The sequence below is a fragment of the Camelus dromedarius genome, chromosome 14 (assembly GCF_036321535.1).
Source record: "Camelus dromedarius isolate mCamDro1 chromosome 14, mCamDro1.pat, whole genome shotgun sequence".
Taxonomy (NCBI): Eukaryota; Metazoa; Chordata; class Mammalia; order Artiodactyla; family Camelidae; genus Camelus; species Camelus dromedarius.
The window spans coordinates 13,930,397-13,955,131 of record NC_087449.1 but is presented as its reverse complement, the minus strand read 5'-3'; the positions used below and the strand labels follow the sequence as shown (position 1 = coordinate 13,955,131).

The 24,735-nt window shown below is 40.3% G+C and overlaps 1 protein-coding gene and 1 pseudogene across 7 annotated transcripts in view; both read left to right on the top strand.

The window, feature by feature from the left end:
• ST6GALNAC3 (ST6 N-acetylgalactosaminide alpha-2,6-sialyltransferase 3) overlaps positions 1 to 24,735 on the top strand; it is a 548,516-nt gene that overhangs the window by 397,981 nt on the left and 125,800 nt on the right. The window lies entirely within an intron of this gene.
• LOC116156931 (ferritin light chain-like) lies at positions 12,780 to 16,117 on the top strand (annotated as a pseudogene).

The following is a 24,735-nucleotide window of genomic DNA, read 5'->3' as shown; positions in this document are numbered from 1 at the left end:
GTAACTCACTCTAGCATCCCTTCACCCTACATGCAGGGGCAGGCACGACACCATGCCTGGTCAACTGGACTTCTCATCCTAAGGTAAACATGGGAACCAGCAGGGCCGATCTCAGGCCTCCCGTGGCATACTAGAGAACGAATTGACTTGAAAGTGAAGAATAAACAATTTTGCCTCCAGGTTCATGATGCTAAAAGAATGTGAAATTAGACTTAAAAGTGACGGAGTTCATTGCCAAGTTGAGGCGATGTGGCTGCAACAGGAGAGAATGAAGCCAAGCAGAGCTGAGCTGAGCTGAGAGTTGGAGGAGGGAGTGAGTCTGGTGGCTTTGTCTTGATCCATCTGAGGCCCAGGTCCCCATCCTTTGATTTGGTCAGATATCTCAATATCCCTCCCAGCCACAAGAGCCAATACACTTATTCTTTGTGTTTCTCCTAAAGTAGTTTGAATTGGGTTTGTCTCTTGCAGCTTAGAGAATCCTTACAAGACAAATGCTGTAATTCACCCATTTTATGGATAAGGAAATTGAGGCTCAGAGAATTTAAGTGATTTGTTCATGAAAATCACATCACCAGTGATTTTCCGAGCCAGAACTTCATGTCCTATTTATTGAACTCAAATGCTATATTCCAGGAAACAGAACAAGGCTGAAGAATTGGAGAGGGAGCTGATGATTAATGAAAGGAGCTGAGAAGTTTAGGGCACCATGAAGTCACAGCTCTTCGCATAGCTGTTTCATCCACTGGTTCATTAAATATTTGTTCAATCACTAAGAAACAATCTAAGGCAAGTTGTTTAAGTAGAAGAAGAGAGCAGGTTCTCTCAGCAGTCCTGGATAGCTGTCTGCTCTCAGCTGCTTTTGGCATAGGAAGGGGTGAGAAGCCACAGAGCCGGCCTACCTGCGTTTTTCAAGCTGCTATTGCAGTGAATGCAATGTCTGCAGAACGTGTCAGACACATGGCCCTCTCAGAAAATGGATTATGGAGCTTGCCCCTTCCTCAGAAAGCAAGCTTTTGTTTTTATTAGCATGCATAAATATGGAATGATTTCTGAATACAAATATGGATGACATTTTATTTTTCTGACATGTTTGGAAGCAGCCTGGGGCAGGGTGGCAGTGAATCGGTAAACATCACGGGTGCTATGCTGGGAATTCATCAACTGTGCACACAATTAATGGGCTTATGCCATATGTTCCACAAGAGCATGTTTGCTAACATGGGATTGGGGTGCCTGGTTGTATGACAAAACTGCCACGTCAGTTCCTTGATGTATGGAGATAGACTCTGCTAGCCAGATGCAGAAATCCAGCAAGGTCATTTTAGGAGTAATTTCCATTTTGTGTGCTGTTTTCCCCCTCATTGACTGTAAGAGAATGTGATTTGCCTCATTACAATGTGATTCCAGGTGCATAACACAATAATGACCTTTATGCCAAAGTCTGAAGTTCACATAATTGATAAGATAGACTCCCATTCAGCAATGTTGGAAACCCTTAGCTGGAGGCAGGAACCATGTTAACTTCCTGACAAAGGAGGTCAAAGGTCAAGGTGAAAGCCAGCAGCCATGTCTGGACTCAGATAGAAGGAAAACAGTGCTGCCTGGCAGCGGTGGGGTTTGCAGCCTTCCCTGTGGGAGTCAGAGACATCCTGGAGTGAGGGGAAAATTAAGGGGAGGCAGGAGGATCAAGGCGGGGTCCGAGGAGGGAGCAGCAGATCCCAACTGCACAGAAGAGGGCTTGAGTAGTGGGCCTCCCAAGCGGGGGTGCTGTGATGCCCATCACCTCCGTCTCTTTTCATGTCCTTACTGATACCCTCTGCTTCACCCACCTCTGACCTGACAGTATGTCATCTATATGCAGGCCTTACTTCTTTTTATCCTCCTGGATTCTGGATGGTCGGTGCTCATGTGGGAAATCAGAGATTTGTTATGGAGTCTTTACAATAACTTGGGAAACCTGAGGATTCCCTTTTCACCCACCCAGGGATAGATTTCCTGCCAAAACCATGCCTGACTTCTGTCTTTTATTGAAAATGGCCAAAGTTCCTCACTTGGTGATGATGGCGGGAGTATTGAGTGTCATTTTATTAAACACCCATTTACAAGTAGCACCTGAGTACCCAACAAAGCTCCAGACTTCAGGACCCTTCCTAATGCAGCTTTGTTGGCATTACTTACAGCCAGCTCTTGTCATTCTTTCTTTCTTCCATTTTCACTCTGCCTGAGGACGCAGTGTTTAGTATCTCCCACAGACTGCGAGAACCCAAACCTACTGTGCAAAATAGGGAGTGAAAGGGGGAAAGTAAAAAGTCACATGTCGTCTGCAACCTGCAGCTGGTCAATAAAGAGGTATAGTAAGCAGATGAGGACACATTTGGTCAGAAGGAAAAAAAAGTGGGAACTTGAGGTGGTTAAGCAGAGAAAACCAGATGCTTAAAATGATAAATAAAATGGCTTGTTTGTTTATTTCTTTACATCCCTGGAGTTATAAGTATTTCTGTCTGACCATGGGTTAATAGTTTTTTAGTAGGAGCCTCTTGTGTATTTTTATCAACGTTTGATTTCCAGAGCTTCCAGCTCAGCCAAGGACAAAGGCTCTATCTTTCACTAATGCTCGTAGACGAATAATGCCTTTTTAAAATATCGCCAATTCTGCTGTCATTTCAGGACCCCAGAGACTCTCCTTATTAGGATGGCAGGCAAGCGAAGAAATGAGTCGGGCAGAGAGGTGGCAGGGGTTAATTTCATATTTGTCATGAGATCTTGCCTGATTTCCCTAAAAGATATTTAATTTCCACTGGGCATAATAACTTGCAGCTGCCAGAATGTGCTGTATACTGGTGACAAGTTCTTGTCTTCAGAGATTTATGCAAGTCGTTATTTAAAAATAGAGATCCGGGAGTTACAGCTGGCTAATTAATCTACCACTAAGGAAAGCTTAGCAAGTGACCCACTTAACTGTTTTCAGGAACCACGACTACTCTGAAGCAAACTCTCAAAAATGTCCTGCACAAAGAGCCCAGCTAGTACCTCCCTGAGGCATTTTTGTGGTCTTCTCAGTGTGTGTCCCTTCTTCACCTTTCTTTCTTTCCCCTGGACACCAGTCATTCTGTCCTCATCCACACATATTTTTTTTTTAATTGAAGTATATAGTCAGTTACAATGGGTCAATCTCAGGTGTACAGCACAATGTCCCAGTCATGCATATATATACACATATATTTGTTTTCATATTCTTTCTCATTAAAGGTTATTACAAGATATTGAATATAGTTCCCTGTGCTATACAGAAGAAACTTGTTTTTTATCTATTTTTATATATAGTGGTTATCATTTGCAAATCTCAAACTCCCAAATTTATCCCTTCCCACCCTCTTCCCCCAGTAACCATAAGATTGTTTACTATGTCTGCAAGTTTCTTTCTGTTTTGTAGATGAGTTCATTAGTGTCCTCTTTCTTCTTTTTTTTTTTTTTTTAAGATTCCACATACATTTGAAATTCCCCAGTTTGAATTCCTAGGTGCTTCAGCATCTGGGTCCTTCTTCCCGAGGCTGCTGGCAGGCTCCCCTTCCTTAGTCTTCCTTCTCTGCATCACTCACCGGCTTATGTGTTTTACCATCAGCTCTGAGGCTTCTGCCTGACTTCTGAGGTTTCCCCTAAGAGACCCAAGCCACATATCTGCCCATATTTCCTCCACCCCCTCCACATGCACCTTCCCTTCCAGGCATAATTGTCTCTTCCCTCTCATACTGTCCCCCTACCCTTTTTCCTTTCTTCTGTCTGCCTGAACATGGTCTATACATCCTACGAAGCTCTACTCTGTCTATCCCAGGCCACCGTAAGTTTTTTCCTTGGAATTGATGGCCGAGAGTTGAAATCATGTCACAGTTTCATCATTGGTCTGTGAGGGCCCTGCTCTTATTTTTAAATTAATTAATAAATTTATTATATTTATTCATATCCCTTTTCCCCTCTCTGCGTGCGCAGGCATTCTATTATGTTTTATATGCATCTTTTTTAATTGCATACACATTTACCAAGTAATTATGAGTACAGGTATTTGGCTTAACACAAATGACATATATTAAATTTTGTGTATCTCTTACTTTTTCCACTCAGGCTTATGCCTTTAAAGTCCACCCCCATCTCTAAAGCTGGCTGCTGCATACTCATGGTAGGCAACCGTTGCCTTTACCTCCCTGCTTTCTCCGTGAGACACACACCCAGATCCCTCGTGCTCTCTGGATCACCCCTTCTCTGCAATCCCTTGGAATTCATTTACCCTGCAACTGGGCTCTTCATTGTACTGTTTTGTATTTTCCTATGAGTGTTTCACGTTTCCCCTCTTCTTCTGCGTAATGCCTTGGAAGTCAGGGACTGTTTCTTGTGGTCTTCCCTCCCCTGTTCCACGCAGCCCCACCTCTGCAGCCCTTCATTGGAGCTCGGTGCATAATCTGTGCTCTGTAAATCCTTGTTTATTTAGTGAATTGCATAGCATGATTTCCACGAGAGTAGGTAGTTCCTCTGTTCCTAACCATATCTCCAGTGTCTAAGGTTCCCGGCATGTCATAGGGGATCAGGAAATACATCTGACACAGATGAGTGCCTCACCTTTCACATAAGAAAAGGAACATGGAATAGAAGCATATCCAGGGGTCAGGGTTCTATGTTGTAGTTTCTTATCTGCCACCAACTAGGTGCCGGACACTTAGGTAGACCTTGGTTAAGCTGAATGATTGCTTGAATCCTTAGCCCACTCTTAACTTGCCAAGTATCTGTGACTTCACTAAAATGTTTCAACATGAAGAGAGTCTTTAATATTAACTCATCTTCATGGAATACAGAGTAATCATACTCCAGGCAGTGGAGCCTGGGAGAGGTAATGTTGGGTAGAGGTGAGAGCATGTCCTATGGGTTCTGATCTTAGGCTCCCAGAATGGTAGGAAGGACAAAATGATTACTACCTGCAAAGCTTAGAAGAGTGTCTGACACAGTAAGTGATATGTAAGTGTTTACTCTTATTTTTATAAATTCAAGAAAATCTGCTAGCCTTTGCAGCAATCTCCTGTCTGGCATTTGGAAGTCTGGTCTTCATGTTAACATGCTTAAAAAAAAAAAAAAAAAAAGCCTCAGGAATTCTAGTATCACTGCTGAAATTAATAGCTTTTTTAATAGGACAATAATCATCAGACAACAGTCTGATTTTTTTAGGCCCAATCTGTTGTCTTTCTGTTAATGGGCAGGTTCTAATTTTCATGGCTTTTGTAAAGTAAAGCAAAGGAATATTGTCCTTCAGGATTGTGTAGCGGCTAATAAAGATTAGGACAAGAATCTTGAGTTCTCTGTTTGCGATCTATCGAAGAACAACTGTTTCTTCTGTAGAGCAGTCACTTAGAAATGGAAACAGAATATGAATGTATTCATATCTTATGCAGTTGGTTTTGTTTCCTATAGTAGGGAAACAGTAACCAAATAATCTAATTTGCTTTCCCTTATCTTTAAGGAAGTGAATTCAAATATTGAACAAACCATTATTAAAATTCTGAACCGCACTTAAATCATGAGCTTGTTTGTTGCCAGAAGGCTTCTTTTTCTCCAGGTCAAGAGGTAAATCTATTTGTCTTAAGGAAAAACCATTAAGCGGTATTGGTTATGGGCCACAAGTATTATAACTTGACTAAATTTGCTTCAAGAGCAAACAACATTTGATAACTATTTTATTCTATTCTACTGGGTAAAAGAAGTCTTAAACAGCATTTCAATTTAATACTTTTACATACAAAATCCAATTTCTGAATTCATCTGCAGTCTAAAAGTTAAAAAAAAATCAGGTTAAAATACAAAATGAGAACTGGGGACTCCATATGGACTGGAAAATTTTTAACTAAAAAAGGAGTAAGAGCTCTTATTAAAAGTTTGGAGAAATAAGTAGGCAAAATGTTCAGTTAGCAACAACAGCACAGGGAAATGACTGTGAATCACTGTTTTAGAGTTCAGAAATACTGGAGTAAACTGAACTTGCATGGTGAATGGTGAATGGGGATTTTAAAAAAATCTCATGTTTTTGTTTTTGTTTTGTTTTTGTTTTTTTGACTCATGAACTATATTTGGGTGAGTACCATAGTTTCTTATTAAAATAAAGATGGGCTGTGTTCTGATAACATCTTTCTAGGTTGTGTTTCTCAGGTAGTTCTCAACTAAAGCTATTGTTTATTTCCACATGGTATGAACTGAAATAAAATATGCATTTTGAATAGCCAAGAAGGGTTGCCATGAAAACTAAAGGAGATAGTGTTGGAAGGAGCTCTGAAAACCTGAAGTCCTATACACATGTTTGCTTCTGTTATTACTGCATTCAGTAAAAATCAGAGAAGTGCCTACTGTATACCAGGAACTGTTTTAGGCACTGAGGAGTCAAAGAAATAATAGTACTGATCTTTGCCCTTGAGCGTTTATAATTATGTTGGGGAAAGAGACATTGTAAACAGAGAATGTCAGGGTATTTGGTGAGTGCAATGATAAATATATACCAGGTGCTTGGCAGCATAGAAAGGGATCCCTGACTAAACTTTTAGAGTCAGGGAGGTCAGAGGGAGTTAGGGAGAAGAGAGGAGAGGAAGGGAGTCTCAGGAGGAGGCAATGGCATGAAAATGGACTTGAGGTTAAAAATAGTATAGTGTATTTTGAGTCAGTAATGGGATCGATATGACTAGAGCTTAAAATACCAAGCAAAGAATAGCAAAAGATGTGTCTTTGAGAGGTCAGATGACAGAAGGCCTGTGTACTATGTTAAAGGTTCAGATTTTATCCCGCTGTTGATGGAAACCCAGTGAAGCCAGGGCATAATGTGGTCACCATTGGGGAGTATGGAAGGTGGATTCGAGGGTCAGGGAGAGCCGTGAGGAGAGGATTACTGTGGTCCAGGTGAAAGAGAATGACAGTGGGAACTTAGGCAGAGAGAGTTAGAACAAAGTGGAGAAGTAGTGAAGAAAGACAATGTATGATAATTAATTTCATGAAAGTTGGTGAGGATGACCCCCGAAGCTTATAGTTTGACTGGGTGATTTGTAGTACAGTTTATGTACAAAATACTGAAGGAGAATCAGGTATAGGGCATAAGATATATGTTCATTTTTTTAATCATGTTTTTCTCAAGGTTGAGTGAAGGTGTCCAGGAGGCAATTGAATATATGGCCCTGAACTGTGAACAGAAGATCTGAGTAGGAAATTCAGATTTGTAAGTCTGAGCATTTAAGTGGTGGCCAAAGCCCTCAGAGAAGAGAAGTGAGGACAAAAGCCTGGGAAGGGCAGCTTTTAGAGGGTGGGCGACAGAGAAAGCCAAAACCCTAGCGGGGACAGTGAAGTGATGCGAAGGGACCCAATACGGTGTCATGGGACAGAAGCTAGGGGGATAGAAGGTCAGGAAAGTGGTGGGACCAAAAGGGAAATGAAAGCAGTAAATCCAATGTAAAGACATAAAAAGAATCCTTAAACTTGAGAAAGCCATGACTTTAGGTGACTTAATCAAAGCACCGCAGGGCTAACTGCAATCAGTTGAGGAATGAATGTGACGACAGCGAGCACAGGTCTTCCTCTGCACAGAATTCTGGGTGGGAGGAAGGAGGGGGTAGGATGGCAGCGAGGGGAAACGCAGGGTTGGAAGCAGGTCATTTTAACAGTGGAGAGTTTAAGGCTGAAGGGAAAGCTAGAGAATGGAGGTAATGTATACTGGAATAGGCCGTGTCAGAAGCAGCAGCACCTTTCTTTACAGAGCTACCTGTGGCGTACCTGCATTGGGGGAAGGAATGAAGAGAAGGAGCCAATAATAAACAGGAAAGGTAGAAATACTAGCAGAAATAATGAAAGCAGAAAAATATGAGGTAGCATGTTCCCAAAGGAAGTGGGAAAGATGGATGGGATGGGATACATAAGAAACGTCGGCCCTATGCAGGAAGGATTTCAATCTCTTAAAGCTCTGAGACTGGGAGTATGGATGGAGGAAGAGAGTGGGTGATGGGGGAGTGGAGGTGGGGAGGTCGATCACACTTCACTGCTTCAGGACAAAGGTCACCAGCATTTACTCATTCCTCTAAAGACCAAACACAATGATCTCCAGAGATCCTTCCTCATCCTTTTCAGGGTTGCTCTCCCACCAGCCATTAAAACTCCCCTCTCAATGCTGCTCCTCTCCCACCTCCATGGAGAAGCTTTTCTCCAGCAGTGCTGGATTTCCCTCCCACCCCCATCCCAACACATACACACACACACACACACACACACACACACACATCTTCCCTTTAAAATATCCATTGATTGTCTGCATTCAAGTGTATTATAAACTGCTTCATTCAAAGATCTAAATATCTGATACCCAGTCAACCATGCCAACCTTCCCAGAAGCATCTGCCCTTTAGATGGACACTCTGGCTACCAGGGGCCTTGCCATGGCTGAGCCACCCCGCCCACTAGTCAGCCTTCCTTCCCGCTCTCCATCAGTGTGCACCCTCTGCTCTAGTTATACATCTTCACTTTGTTAGAAAGTGAAGCACAAGGTGTGAAAATCACATGGTTGGAAATCGTAACTGGGCCAGTGAAGATTTCTGAGCTGCCCCCAGAGCAGGTATACCACAGGCAGCTCTCTAAAGAAAAGTGCTTCCTCTCCTGACGCGGCACATTCCAGTATGTATTACCTCCGTTCCTTAGAAGTTGTAAGCTACAGGTTAGGGGTAATGCTTACCCCTTCTACCTTAATAGAAAGGAAAATTTGAATGGGTGCTTCTTTTAAAAATCAGGCTTTACTGCTATTTGTGTTATAATCACAAAATCAAAATCTAATCCATTTTTTTTCTTTAAAAAATGGTGTTTTCCATTATGTCCAAACAATCTCCAAATGGATGGAAGGGGAAAATACCCACAGGAGCTCCTTGGGCTCAGTGTCATATCCAGATACCTTAATCCCAGATGTACTGGCTGTGCCCAGGCCGATAGGATGGCTGGGCTAATAATAAAAATACCCTAGAGGTGCAAATCCCTATCGAGTCTGTATCTAAAAGGTACAGCTTTATGGTTAGGGTGCTGGCTTAGCGTCAAACTGATTTGCTTCCTGATTACCACTTACAAACTGTGACACATGTCTCCTAGAGCTGTTGTGGGGATTAAGTGCAAGCATGAATTTGAAGGGCTTAGCTATTGTGCTATTGCTGGTTCATAGTAAGTTCTCAATAAATGGAGGCTGCTGTTGAATTTATTACTATTAATAATTTATGCTCTGATTGAAGAAACTGCCTGGTTTAACTATCTCCAGGCAGAGGCGACTTTCTCATCCAGCCTCAGCTATCTGGCTGTAAAATGGTGAGTTTCCTTTTCAGATACGCACACATACTTGCTTTGCTCTCATCACTGATGCCTACTCTCTGCACTCAATTAATGCGATCGGCCTCTCAGGGTAATCATTTCCTAAGGACCCAATGTGCTTACATTCAGTGGCACCCACTGTAATGCAATTAATTTTTTCCAATAATATTCATCTAGTAGATAGGCACAGTGAAAATGAGAGCCATAATGGTAAGCTACCTCCTGTTTGCTCATTTTGAAAAGACTCATTAGGGACAGTGCTCCTCAATGTTAATGAAATGATACAATCTAATTAGAGAATTGCAGTTACACACACTAATGCTGGGAAGAGAGGAATTGCTACCTGACAGGTAATATCACTGTGTGCGTCTTGCTTTTGTCCTCCGTAGGATGCTGCCACCTTGGTCCAGATCTCATCCTTTCCTTAGGCCTATTCTGGAATTCTGTCATCTTTTGAATGCTGGGAAAAGCCTAAGCTATAAACAGTTTGCTTTTGGTAGGACAACTCATGTCTGAAAAAGTTGATAATGATTTTAGAATTTCTTTTAATTGAGTTTTTAATGACAACACAGATAGCCAATATCTCACCCATATGTAATTTTGACAAAGATGACAAGCAATTTCATAGTCTTTGGAGATCATTTGACAAGTGTGGGAGCTTACAGTTAAGTACCAACTGCCTTGTGTTTGGACAGGAGTACCTGACAACCACTCACTCAGGAAAGATTAGGAATTGGAGCATCTGGATCTCAGTAAATTATTTGATGGAACAATCCAAGTGCCACAACACAAGCTGCCAGTGGGAATACAAACCTGACTGGTTGGCTGAGAATCTTGCTTCTCTAATTTATAGCCACATATTATGACTTGGGATACTGAATAGCCAATTGGTGTGTGGGCAAGGTTTTACCATGAATAAATTTTTCTATCTTTAGACTTTATCAGCACATCAGATAAAACTTGCAAATAAATTCTTCTAAAATGCAGAGTTTAAACTTGGAGTGGTTACCACATTCCTTTATCCTTTTCCTCTTTTGGCACTTACTTAAGAGTTTCAGAGCCCTTCCCCAGAGTTCCAGGGCTCCAGAACTAGAATTAGACCAAAGAAACTGCTCTATCCCAAAGAGAGCAGAACCAGCCCAACTTTACCTGGTCCCTACTGACACCTCCCACAAGCTCTCAAAGGCCATTCGCATAAGCCGTTGTATTCCAGGGGCCCAAACTGATGTACCTTTTTCAACCACAGAGCAGTAATTCTCAGATCTTTGGATTTCAGACACCAGGAAAAGTAATTCTTAATTGGAGTCCTACAAAGGGTGGTCACATTTTTATTTTATTAACTAAAGATGTTTAAATTTTTTCTTCCTTCCCATTCATTCGTGAACATTTGTTGAGCACATGCTGCCTGCAGCTACTAGAGTATGCCCTGGGAACGTGATGAAAAACAAAACTAGACAGTGCACCCTCAAGTGTCATACAGGCTGGGGGAGGCAGAGATGGTTGTTAATCACTTACACTAAGAGATATAAAATTCACAGTGAGAAGGGTGCCTTTAAGGAAATAAGCATGGTTCTCTGTCAGCATGTAGTACATTAACTTTATATGAACAGAGGGGGTCAGGGAATTCATCCTCTTTAAACCTGATGCTTGGACGTAACAGATCTCAGGCTATGCAGGGCCTTGTAGGCCATGGGAAGGAATTTGAACTTTATGCTAAGAGTAAAAGAAAGTAATTAAAGATTCTAAAAGCAGGATTTAAGTTTTCAAAAGATTCCTCTGGTTGCTATTGGCGAGTGGATTGGAGGGAAACAGGAAAGGAAGAAGTGAGATCATTTGGGACGAACTTTCAGTGGCATAGATATGACAGTGGGACAGCTGTGGTGATGGTGAATCATTGGATTTGAGGAATGTCTTGAAACTGGAATTGCTGAGATGCATTGATAGACAAGAGGGTGGAGGAAAAGGGAGAGAGGCATCAAGGATTATTGTTAGATTCCTAGTTTGAGCAACTTGCCATTTAATATACTATTTCCTGAGACAGAAAGACCAAGAGAAGAGCTGGTCCAGGCAGGAAGGGAGAATCAAGGGTCTCTTTTTGAGATTGTCAGTTTAAGGTGCTCTGAGATAACCAAGGTAGGCAGAAATACGAATCAGAAGCTTAAAGCAGTGTTTTGCTACTAGATATACATTTAGGAGTTATCAGCACATCGATGGTATTTAAGGTCCTGGGACTAGATAAGATTTCACAGAAATAAGTATTATGCTACTTTGAACATTTTCGGGCCCAAATCAGGAGGGGAAATCTTGAGAGCATCTTTCTATAAAAGGGTGACTTTTTAACACCCACAAAATAGAAAGAACACAGTATCAGTCCTTTAAATTAAGGACAATCCTCTCTCCATTGTCCTTATCATTCTCATTTTGCTACCGATCAGTGAGAGCTTTATCATGGAAAGAGGGCAAACCACTGCCCTAGAGTTTCTGTCACTGCCTTAGGCAGGAATGACCTCATTTTGGTAGCTGAACTCACCCACACCCAGCTTTACCTGACCTGTTAAGATTCTCTAGGTTTAAAAACACATCTGGGGTTTCTGATTCAGAGTAGTACAAGACTGAAACTCACAGAGGGACACAAGCCCCTACAACATGGCATCAGTTCCCCCGTACCCCGAAATGTAAAGTCAGTTACGTCCTATGCACTCCGTGGCATTCCTAAGTGAGAGGACTACATTGCAAATGTAGTGCAGGTGTTTGTGTGTGTCAAGGGTCCTTAACACTTGCAAAGCTTTCTCCTCCTCCAGCCCATTCTAGTATTGGCATCCATCACAGTATTCTTTTCTAGTTGACGTAGTAAGTTTCTGAATTATCTTATCAATGTTCCAGACAGCCTGATCAATCAGATTGAATGTGGGAGATAAGAGTAATACTAATGTTAAAAATAACAACCACTTTATTATTATCTTTGCAACTATTGTTATTAATAATGACATTCTAAAGACTTTGTGTTATGCATTGTACCTAATGTTGTCCATACCTCATATCATGCAAACCCTAAGCACAATGTAGAAGATTAGTGCCGGTTTACAGATGAGGAAAATGAGGCTGAATGATTGACATCCCAGGCATACATTTCATGATTGTTTTTACATTGTATTGTAATTTTATGGCATTATCTGCTGCCATGAAACTCACTGAAACTATACTTTTCCTACTTGAAAACTCAGCACCTAGTAGAGCTTGGCACATTTAAGATGCTTATTAAATATTGAAGATCGTATATACAGCCATACCTCATTTTATTACACTTTGCTTTATTGCATTTTTTACAAATTGAAGTTTTTAAAGCCACTCTGCATCAAGCAAGATTATCAGTGCTATTTTTCCAACAGCCATTTGCTCACTTCATGTCTTTGTGTCACATTTTGGTAATTCTCTCCATATTTCAAAATTTTTCATCATTATATTTGTTATGGTGGTCAATGATCTTTAATGTTACTATTGTAATTGTTTGGAAGTTCCATGCACCACACTCATATAAGATGGTGAACTTAATCGATGTTGCAATGACAACAAAGGATTTAGAATATTACATAAACTTGGTTAATAGAGCAGTGACAGGGTTTGAGAGAACTGACTCCAATTTTGAAAGTTCTGCTGTGGGTAAAATGCTGTCAGACAGCATATACAAAGAAATCATTTGTGAAAGGAAGAATCAGTCGACACAGCAAACTTCATTGTTGTCTTATCTTAAGAAATTGCCACAACCACCCCAGCCTTCAGCAACCATCACCCTGATCAGTCAGCAGCCATCAACGGCAAAATGACCCTCCAGCAGCAAAATGGTTACAGGTCACTACAGGCTTAGATGATGCTTAGCATTTTTTAGCCATAAAGTATTTTTTAACTACCGTATGTACATTGTTTTTTAGGCATAATGCTGTTGCACACCTAATTAACTACAGCATAGTGTAAACATAACTTCTATGCACTGGGAAACTAAAAAATCTGTGTGACTCGCTTTATTGCCACAGTCACTTGGTTGCAGTGGTCTAGAACTGGACCTGCAGTGTCTTCAAGGTGTGTCTGTGCTCAGGGTGCTAGAAGCCTTTTGAAAGGCAATGACTGTGTCTTCCATGATTTGGAATCTCTCACAGCACCTAGCATAATCCCCAATAAATGTTTGCAAGGCTGAGTATGTTGTTTTTAATTTGGCTGAAAAACTCCTATAACTTGAGAAGGTTCTGGGTGCTGCTGGTGGTGGCAGGGTCTCTGCTGGAGGAGGGTTAAGATACGCCATTGGCACAACTGCAGGTCTGACTCTTATTTAAGCATTCTTATTCATGACCTGGCTGGGAAAAGGGAAGAAGCTGCTTGTTGTTGGAATACACTAATGGTTCCAACTGGGCAAGTACCCTGAGCAGCTCAGGCAATAGAAATAAAATGCAAACGACCTTTGAGACTTGAGGTATGGAGGCTGGGAATGATAACTTTGTGAACGTTTGAAAAAGACAAGGCATTGAATATACCTGGGGGCAAAGAATCCAGACACAGAGCTGTTTGGGAAGCAGACACCAGAGTGCAGCGATGCCAAAGCAGACTCAGGGGGCACGATGGTCTGCAAACTGAATTCAGGCCAGCCAGGCAGTCTGGCAGGATGAAAGGGAAGTCCGGGCTGAGGCTGCCTGTGCAGAAGGGTGCGGAACAACAGTTCCTCTGTGGACAGTTCTTGCTGAGCAGCACCTGGCACCTCACGTTGTGTTCCCACCACCTCGTTCCTGGGGAAGCTCAGGCCATTTGGAAGAGGGGCAGAGAATAGCAGCAAGACTGAATGAATTCTGGAGCCTGTGGAAAGGATGTGGATGAAAGAGTAAGAGGGTTAGACAGCTAGAATTTAGCTGCAGAAAGCTGGGGGCAAAGAGCGGGGAGAGATCCCCCACACCCGGAAACTAATAGTAAATATCCAGGTCTATTCTAAACTAGCCAAGTGGAAACTTGCAGAATACCCATCCAATTAAGACTTTTCAGATGAAAATGGACATTTTCACAGTGCATGTGGCGGTCCCGCAGGTCTGCTTCTTGCTTCAACAATGTTTAGATGGAACAGACCCAGGGACGCCTCTTGTTCCAGCCTCCAAATGCCCTTCAATCTTTTTTCCAGTCGCATCCTTCAGAACCAGCCACTGTGCTGAACCAGCCACTGGTCCTCTGGGACCAGCCAACACTATTTTGTGAGCTTAACTCCTTATTACTGATCAACCATGAGCTCCCAGATTCATCAGAATTATTCCAGCGAGGTGGAGGCCTCCGTCAGCCACCTGGTCAACGTGCATCTGCGGGCCTCCTACACCTACCTCTCTCTGGGCTTCTATTTCGACCGTGACGACATGGCTCTGGAGGGTGTTGGCCACATTTTCCCACGAATTGGCTGAGGAGAAGCACTAGGGCACGGAGCATCTCTTGAAAATGCAAAACCAGCACGGAGGCCGCACCCCCTTCCAGGACATCCAGAAGCCATCTCAAGATGAGTGGGGTAAAACCCAGGATGCTATGAAAGCTGCTATTGTCCTGGAGAAGAACCGGAACCAGGCCCTTTTGGATCTGCATGCCTGGGTTCTGCCCACGCAGACCCACACCTCTGTGACTTCCGGGAGAGCCACTTCCTGGATGAGGAGGTGAAACACATCAAGAAGATGGGCGACCACCTGACAAACCTCCACAGGCTCTCTGGTCCCCAGGCTGGGCTGGGTGAGTATCTCTTCGAAAGGCTCTCCCTCAAGCATGACTAGGAGCCTCTGCAACCCAGCGGCCTTTATGGAGCCCCTCTGGTGTCAGGGCTCCTTCCTGAAGCCTCTCTGCAGTCACCAGACAGCTTTTTAACCCTCTCCCAAGCCTTGGACCAAATGGAAACAAGCTTTTTGCAACAACAACAAAAAAAGAAAATGGACATTTTCTCTCAAGCCATGGGCTTCTTACCTGAACCAGCTCTCTGCCTACCCAGGTGCTCAGTAAATACTATCTTATAAAATAACCTTTGCCATAAAATACAGGATCCAGGAAACAGACCAATGGGAAGCACAGAAAATCAGCCAACCCTTTCCATAAACCCAGTGAGGACAGGATTAAAGCAACTAGATTTTTGTTGTGTTGTTCACGTCAGAGTCTTTTCAACAATGAAGTTGCCTCTTCCCATTCAGATAAGTACAGAACAAAATAGAAACCTTTGTAACAAGGTGTGCTCAAGACACGGTTGGCTAGGCTGTGCTTAACGCCTATCGTTGCAATTTACTTTATGTCAAGGGGACTGATGAGATGCTGACTTTTTTCCCCTTCCTCTGTGGTAGAGGAGAGGGTAGAGGAAGCTGTATCTCAGGATTAAAGGTGGACTAGGTAGAATTCACATTTGAAAAATCAAATACAAAAATCCAAGTAGATGGATTAGGGTTTAATTCTTTGTTTTATAAAAAGGAGTCTGGAAACATAGCAACTACACTGGGTGCTATAGGGCCCATCTTTGTTTGTAGATCAACTACACTGTTATTAACCTGGAGCCTGAGAAAGGAAGTCAGGTATTCAGAGCCCCAGCCAGCTGCAAACTGGTCCCTTTATCCGACTCCAGCATCGGAGGGCTTCCCTGAGGTTCTCAAGCAGGCCAACCCTCGAACATGCTGCCCCCTCCCTGCTGACCTTGCTTATCCTCCCACTCCCCTGCCCACCCTGCTTTCTGCAGGGGTTGCTCCCTCTCACTACATGCCTTTCAACTTAAAAGTCACATCTTCTAGAAGATTTCTGTTTGGAATGATTTTAACTGCAACTAAGAGGAAATCTTATTAACAGCAGCTCAAGCCAGTAGGTCTTAATAATCTTGTAAAAAGCAGTTCAGAGTAAACAATCCAAGGCTGGTACTATGGCTCAGCCATGTCGTCAAGGGCCTGGGAGCCTGTCCCTCTGCTCCACCCCTCAGAACATATGGCTTCCATCCTTCACCATCTCAAGATGTCTGTTCCACCCCCGGCATCACATCCATGCTGCAGGTAGAAAAGCTTTCTTCCTTTGAGGGTTAATTCAGGAAAGGCCACGATCCCCAAGAGTCCTAACTATGTCTAACTGGTTAGAATCATGCCACATGCAAGGGAGCATGGAAAATCATGATTAGCTCCCCAACCTCTATAATAGAGGAAGGCAAGGGAGGAGGGGGACTGTGAATGACTTCCAGGCAGCCAAACCTGCCACAGTGTGTGCCTGCCCCCTGCCCAGTTTCTCAGTCATAGTTCCCTACTCTTCTTGTCCTGGCATTTATCACGGCTTGCAGATGTACACTTGTAATCCCACTGGAATATATATATATATGCTTCAGAGCTGGGTCTCTCACCACTGGATCTCCAGAACCTTGCTTTGTGCCTGACGAATGGCAGGCACTTAATACATATTGTTCAACTTGCGGGCTGGTCAGCTGCCAGGAGAGGAGAGAAGAGAGGCTACCTCTGAAATTATCATATAATCACAACCTCCTGGGACAATAGGATTCTGGTGATCAGCACTTGATTTATACATAGTTCCTTTTTATTTTATTAACAAATATTTCAAATATAAAGAGAGGTATAAATGAAATAAAAGATGGAACATTCAAAGTCCTACCACCCAGCTCTGATTCACAGATGGGGCCACAAGCCCTTGTGATCTGTTGAGGTTATTGTTATTTTTAACAAACAAAACATCTCAAATACAGTTGAAGCCCCCACATCCCTTTCCCCGGTTCCATGCTCCTACCCTTCGCTGGAGGTGACCAGTGTCCTGAATTTGTGTTTACCAGTCTAGTATGTGTGTTTGTACCATGACTATGTACATATCCCTAAGCAATATAAAACTATAGGGTATGATTTTACATGTTTTCCAGCTGAACATAAATATTATATTTTGTATAAACAATACACAAATTATATAAATCCTAAAAGTATTATTCTCCGATCTTTTAAACTATCGTTATTGATGTTTAACCATATTTTTGTACGTAGCTCAGTAGTGTTTCACTATACGCGTGCATAAATATACTGCAATTTAGTATCCTTTTTTTCTCTCAGTAAACATTTTGATTGACAGTTTACAGTCCTTTCCTATTACAAATAATGCTACCCACGATTAACATTCTCCTACATATTTCTTTGTCAGATGTGTGAGAGTTTCTTCTTCTAAGGTATACGTCTAGAAATTAAGTTACAGGCTGAAGGAGGTATATTTCCTCAATTTTCTTTGAGTTTGCCGAAGTATTTTACAAAATGTTGTAGTGGATGAGAGAAATTTCTTCTATATTCAACTTTTGGAATCAAATTCTGATTTTTGTCAACCTACTGGCGTGAAGTGGTATCTCATTGTTTTATTTTGTGTTCCCCTGACAATGGGAAAGATTGAGGGCCTTTCAAAAGGTATGTTGGCCAAACTGGTTTTCTTTTAGGAAAGCTGCCTATTCATATCTATTGTCCCTTTTGGAGGAACAGGGAGTTGTTTTTTTCCTATCGATGTGTAAAGTTCTTTAGATATCCTAGATAGCAATCCTTTCTTGTTAACGCATATTACAAATGTCTTTTCCAAACTGTTTCTTGACTCCTCTTGTTGTTTACAATGTTGCTTCCTGAATAGAAGTATTAAATATTAATACAGTAAAAAATGCCAATCCATGACTTCGTGGATTGGGACTTTTATGTCATATATATGAAATCTTTCTCTACCTTCAAAATCTTAAAGATATCCTCCCATATTCTCCTTAAAAAAGTTCAAGGTTTTGCTTTCCACAATCAGTCCAGCTGGGATTATTTTTATGTAACATAAAGGGACCTAGTTTTGTTTTATTTTTTCCACATGGATAGCCAGCGATCTCAGCAACATCACTGAATGCCTCACTTTTTTGATCATCGATTGATACCAAGTTTCCGTTTATGCATAGGTCACTTTCTGGGTTCAGTATTATGTTTCAGTGGCTGTTTTTCTACCCCTGTGTCAATAAGACACCTTGGGTAACACCATAGTGTAGAGATATTATTGCATAAGGTTAGGGGCAGAGGCTCAGGAGCTATGCTGCTCAGGTGCGAACCCCAACTCTGCCATCGCCTAGCCTTGGAAACTTGAAAGAGGTCCTTAATCTCTTTGTGCCCTCATTTCTTTCTTTACTGTAAAATGGTGACAATAATCATACCAAACTCATAATAATTGAAAAGGTGTTGCCTGGCACTTAATAAATGCTCAGTAAGAGTCAACTGCTATTATTTTTAGTTGTAGTGTAAGTATTATTATTACTAATTGTGATATCTTATAGGTTGGGCCGCCTCTACCCCTTTCTTCTTCAAAATGGTCTCAACTATTATTGACCTTCTGTGCTCTTTCAGTCCTTTCAAATGAATTTCAAGACTAGTTGATAATGTCTCATGGAAAAAGCCTGTTGAAAATCCAGTGTCATTGCATTTCTACATGGATTAATTTGAGTCTTCTTATCCATAAACTTGGTATACCTGTCTATTCAGTTCTTTGATATCAGTCAGTAATTTTGTAATTTATTCCACAAAGATCAACACATATTTGTTCCTAGCTACATTTTAGTTTGTTCTTATTGTAAATGAAGTACTTTTCTTATATTATTATTCTTGAACGAGTTCTTACTGCTGTGTAGAAGTCCTATTATTTTTAGTTTGACCCTGTATCTGCTGAACAATGACTAATTCTAATGGTCTGAAGACTCTCATGGATTATTATGTAAACAAACTTACCATTTACACAAAAACACAGTTTTGTTTCTATCTTTCCATTATGTGCTTCATTTTGTTTTTCTTATCTTATCGTGTTGACTGAGACCTCCTAACAGAAATTAAGAGAAGTAGTGATAGCAGGCATCCTTGTCTTATTCTAACTCTAATGGTAGCATTGTTAAGTTTTATTGTTAAGTTTGATCCTCACAAACCCCCCTCAGCTTAGAGGGTTTCCTTTTATTCTAATTTGCTAAGTGTTAAACATAAATGAGTGTTAAATTTTATTAAATACTTTTTTGACATCTATTGAGTTTATCATTTTTTGACATCTATTGAGTTTATCATGGATCGTTTATTCTTTACTTTGTTGATATTGTGTAATGCAATAACAGATTTTCCAATGCTGAAACATCTTTTAATTCCTAAAATAATGCACATTGGTAATAAGAGTGTTTCAAAAAGACACCTGGGTATTTTCCTAAAGAATAAGAACTCTTAAAGTTTTTAAACAATTATTATTTTGCTTTTACTTCACATAAATTTCTTTTCAGATCTTTGTGTGTTCATAATTTCTTTCTTTTTTTTTTTTTGGTGTTTCTATATATTTTAAAATGAAATGTAAAATTTTTATAGTAGTAGCAAAATATATGAACAGTGAGTGATGAAGAGGGTAGAAGTGTTAGGTCTGCTTATTTTGGACCATGAAATAAGGGGATAGAAGAATTTCCTATCAGCCAAGAATTTCTAAGTTAACTTGATCCAGTGCCATAATTACCTTATTTGCTGAATAGGAGAATCATGCTGGCCATTTGTCTAAGAACTTGGTGAGACCTGTATCCAGAGTCACTTAGGAAACAGGCTCTTTTAATAGCTCCAGGTAACTGGGGAGTGTTTGTGAACTGGGAGGGCTTGTCTTCCTAGACGCTGTCTTGGATAGCTCTGATGATGCTTGGTGGTAAAGAACGTGTTTGCTCTTATTCTCTTAGCACTGCTCTTGTTTATTCCTCTGTTTTCATTCATCTTTGGTAATTGCATCATTTTTGAGACATACACATGTAAAACCTCTTGTAGTTCTGATGCTCAGCAAAGAAACTATGTTCCAGTCAATAATTAGAGCTTCCATACTACAAAACTTTTTCAATGTAATTGCTCCCTGTCAGTGTAGACATATGGTTTTGATGGTTGTTGAGCAGTCCTGTTTCTGAATATCTACCCTAATTATATGCACATATTCATACAATTACTGAGAAGTTACTGTAGCAAAAGAACTACATACAAATAGTAACAATAATGTGATGTCCTGGTCTGTTGGCTTTAAAAAGGATTTCAAAAATTGATTAAGACATAATGTTAGTTCTTCATTCAAGGCTTTTTTGTGAACCAAATACCTTATTCCAACTAGAAATGTGTTACAAAGAGAATATTCTTTTCTCCTTCCCTCCTCATCATATAGAACATAGGGAGAGAGATACCAAACTCCTGGGAGTTATCTCCTTGATTAACTGTGAAGTAATAAACACAGGAAAGCAGCAACAATTCATGCATTTGGGTGCTAAATCTCCACCTTTATGGCCTGCATTTGCCAACTGTCTCCATATTTGACAGATAAAGTGCACCTGTGAATTTTAAGTTTCTCAGGTTACAGTTAAGATATGTAATTAGATTTCAAGATATATATCTTCCCTACAAACTTCTGCTACAGGGGAAGAAAAAAGCCAATTAAGCCAGCTTTTCTCAGCTTCAAAACAAAACTTCAACGTGAAAACTGGTGGAAGAACTTAGCTAATGAGGACACCCCCCTTGGGGCATCTATTGCTTGATAGAGGTAGCGCTCGCTGGAGACACAGGCTCTTCCTTCACTGAAGGCTGGAGTCAGGAAGTTCACTTGGTTAATAGAGTCAGTTCCTTTAGACATATGGTTTGATGCACAGTGTATTTTGAACAATTGTTGCATATAGTTCTATAAGCATTTATGCTTATTGGATAGAAGTTAGCTATCTGAGAAACTGTATCAATTCAAAATTAGCTCAATGAAGAGCTGCTTCAATGCTCTGAAGCAAAAATACATTTCAACTGTGTAAAAATCTTTGGGTTGCTAAGGACTAATTCCAGGATAGAAATGCTTCCAATAATCACAATGACTATGATGATAAAAGTAACTACTATTTCCTGAGCGGATATCACATGCCAGTGCTCCCTAAATATGAAATAAACATTAGCTAATTTAATACTCATGAAAAAAGCATACATGATAAGTATTCTGTCATCTTGCAGTTAGGAATTGAGTTTCAGAAAAGTTGAGTAATTTGCCCAAGGTTACCTAAATGTCTCCTCTGGCAGGTCAGATCTTTTCTCTTCTGTGTAGTTGATTATTGTCTTTTATAAAATAGCCTTAATGCCCTTAAAAGTAAAAGCTTCCTTGAATAATACAAGAAGATAATTCAGGAAGATACTAGGAATGTCAGCTTATTAGGGTACATATATATTTTATTGTTAACAGGTACAGGAAAGTCATGTAAAAGGAAGTTATATAGCTTCAAGAGGATTATAACCTAATCAGGCAGATAAAACAAATACATGAGGAATTACTTGAAATAATTAAAAAATAAAATATCAACAAATGCAAAGTAGTCAAATGCTCAGAATGGAATTCTGTTTCCTCCAGTCTTCATCTGTATCAGCCATGAAACTAAAATGATAGGAGTGGGATGGACAACTACTTCCCTTAAAGCTTTCTTCCTGCTGGAAACCTAAGTTGGTGATTCTAACAAGTGCACATGAAACAGATGCTTGCAGAGAACACAGCAAGTGCCCACTGAGGAAAGTAAAGTGGGGCTGGTCATTTACAGTCTCCTGGAGATAACATTTAAATCAGATCCAAAGAAGGTGAGACATGTTGATGAGTTCAGAGGGGCTGGGGGACATTCTGATTCGGGGATAAGATAGAGTAAGGATCTTGAACAACTAGAGAAAGAGTGAGAAAATAGCAGGTATAAAGAAGGAAGTAAATGTGGCAGATTGCATAAATTTTTCTAAAGTAGATGGGTAGGGGGGAGGGGATAGCTCAGTGGTAGAGGACGTGCCTAGCGTGCATGAGGTCTTTGGTTCAATGCCCAGTACCTTCATTAAAAATAAATACATAAATAAATCTAATTACTAACCCCCCCAATTTATTTTTTAAGTAGATGGGTCAGGAAAATTAAATGAAGAAATCAATAAAAGAACACATTAGAATTACCAAGGATCTATTTCTTTAAAGCCAGGGTGCCAAAACAACTGAATCAGAAACTCTGGGAGTAAGACATTTTTATAGGTTTATCGAGATATGTAATTCATATACTGCATAATTTACTCATTTAAAATGTACAGTTCCCAAACCAGAAACAGACTCACAGACATGGAAAAGAAACTCATGGTTACCAAAGCAGGAAGCGGGGAAGGGATAAATTGGGAATTTGGGATTAGTAGATACAAACTACTATATACAAAATAGATAAGCAACAAGGACCTACTATAGAGCACAGGGAACTATATTCAATATCATGTAATAACCTATAATGGAAAAGAATCTATGTATATATATTATATAAAACTGAACCACTTTTCTGTACACCTGAAACATTTTAAATCAATTATACTTCAATAAAAAATAGTGTATAGTTCAGTGCTTTTTAGTATATTCAGAGTTCTGCAATCATCACCACAATCAATTCTAAAATATTTATCACCCTCAAAAGAAACTACCCATTAGCAGTCACTCCCAATACCCCTAATTCGTCTCAGTTCTAGGCAATCTCTAATCTATTTTCTGTCTGTGTAGATTTGCCTCTTCTGAACATTTCTTATCAGTGGAGTCATACAATATGTGGCCTTTTGTGACTGGCTTCTTTCACTTAATGTTTTCAAGGTTTATCCATGCTGTAGTACGTATCAACGCTTTGTGTGTGTGTGTGTGTATGTTTGTGTGTGTGTGCGTGTGTGTGTGTGTGTGTGTGGTGGAAAAATATTCCATAGCTAAAATTGGAATTGCAGAGTCCCTTGCTAACTCTGTGTTTGACATTTTGAGAAACTATCATATTGTTTTTCAGAGCAGCTGCACCATTTCACATCCCCAGCAGCAATGTATGAGGGCTCTAATTTCTACATCTTTGTCAACTTTTATCATCATCTGTCTTTTGGTAACAGTCACCCAAGTGGTTATGAAGTGATATCTTACTGTGGGTTTGATTTGTATTTCTTTGGTGCCTAATGATGTTAGGTAACTTTTCATATGCTTTTTGGCCATTTGTATGTTTTCTCTGGAGAAATGTGTATTCAAATCTTTTGCTCATTTGTTGATTTGTCTTATTATTGAGTTGTAATAATTCTTTATGTATTTTAGATACAAGCTTCTTATCAGCTATATATTTAGAAAGAGTTTCTCCCATTCTGTCGGAGCCTTTTTACTTTCTTGACAGTGTCCTGTCAAGCACAAAAGTTTTGATGAAGTCCAATTTGCCTGTTATTTCTTTTGTCATTTTGCTTTTGCTGTCATTTCTAAGAAGGCTTGGCTTAAGCCAAAGTCAGGATTATTGACTCCTGCATAGTCTTCTAAGAGTTTTATCTCTTACACTTAGGTCTCTGATCAATTTTTAGTTAATTTTTGTGTATGGTGTAAAGAACTTTATTCTTTTTCATGTAGGTATCCGATTGTCCCAGCACTATTTGTGAAAAAAAACTGTTTTTCCCCCATTGAATTGTCTTGGCACTCTTATGAAAAATCAGTTGATATAGCTATACGAAGTAAATTTTAAAACAGAAAAATGCAAGTTCTCCAACCTTGTTTCCTCTTTTTCAAGAGTGTTTTGGCTACTCTGGATCCCTTGAATTTTCATATGAACTTTAGAATTAGCTTGTTGATGGGATAAGGGCTTTTTCAAACTTCCCAGGTCATTCTATGTGTAGTCAGAGTTGCAAACCACTGATTAGAATGGAGGGGAAGGCAAATAACACTGATCAACGACTGTGCATCTAGCTGCTGCATTGGGTTACTTACATTTTTTAAATCATTTGATCCTCACAGTAACCCTATGGGACAGACACTGCTATCTCCAATTACAGGTAATAAATCTGAATCTAAGAAAGATGAAATCTTGTCAACAGTTAGTAGTGATGTCGAGATTTATCTAGGCTTTTGCATTAGTTATTCTAACTCCCTTCCCAAGAGATGTAGATCAGATAAGCTGAAAACTAACTTTTGCACTCCTATGGCCTTTGCATCACTATTACGCCATGCATAGTGCATTAGAGCTTATATGAATGTTTCTTCCATTTGGAGAAGGGGATTGGGTGATGGTGTTTCCAGCCAGAAGCAAAGAAGGTAAGAAAACGACTCATGTTTGTTGAGTATGACTGCATCATTAGGTGTGTAGGAGGAAAATGACAAGAAATGAAGCTTGTTAGGCAGGAAGAGCTGGGGTGTTGCACAAAAGACGGACTGTGAGCAATATTCCCACCAGTCCGCAAGAACATGGAAAAAAAAAAAAAAAAAGGCAATCTGCTGAGTTTTTAATAAAGCTAAATTCATTTAAAGTACTTGGCTTCTGGGATTATTTTCTTTCCAGATGTGTGCATCTATGTAAAACATATTTTTGTTAAATTGTGTACA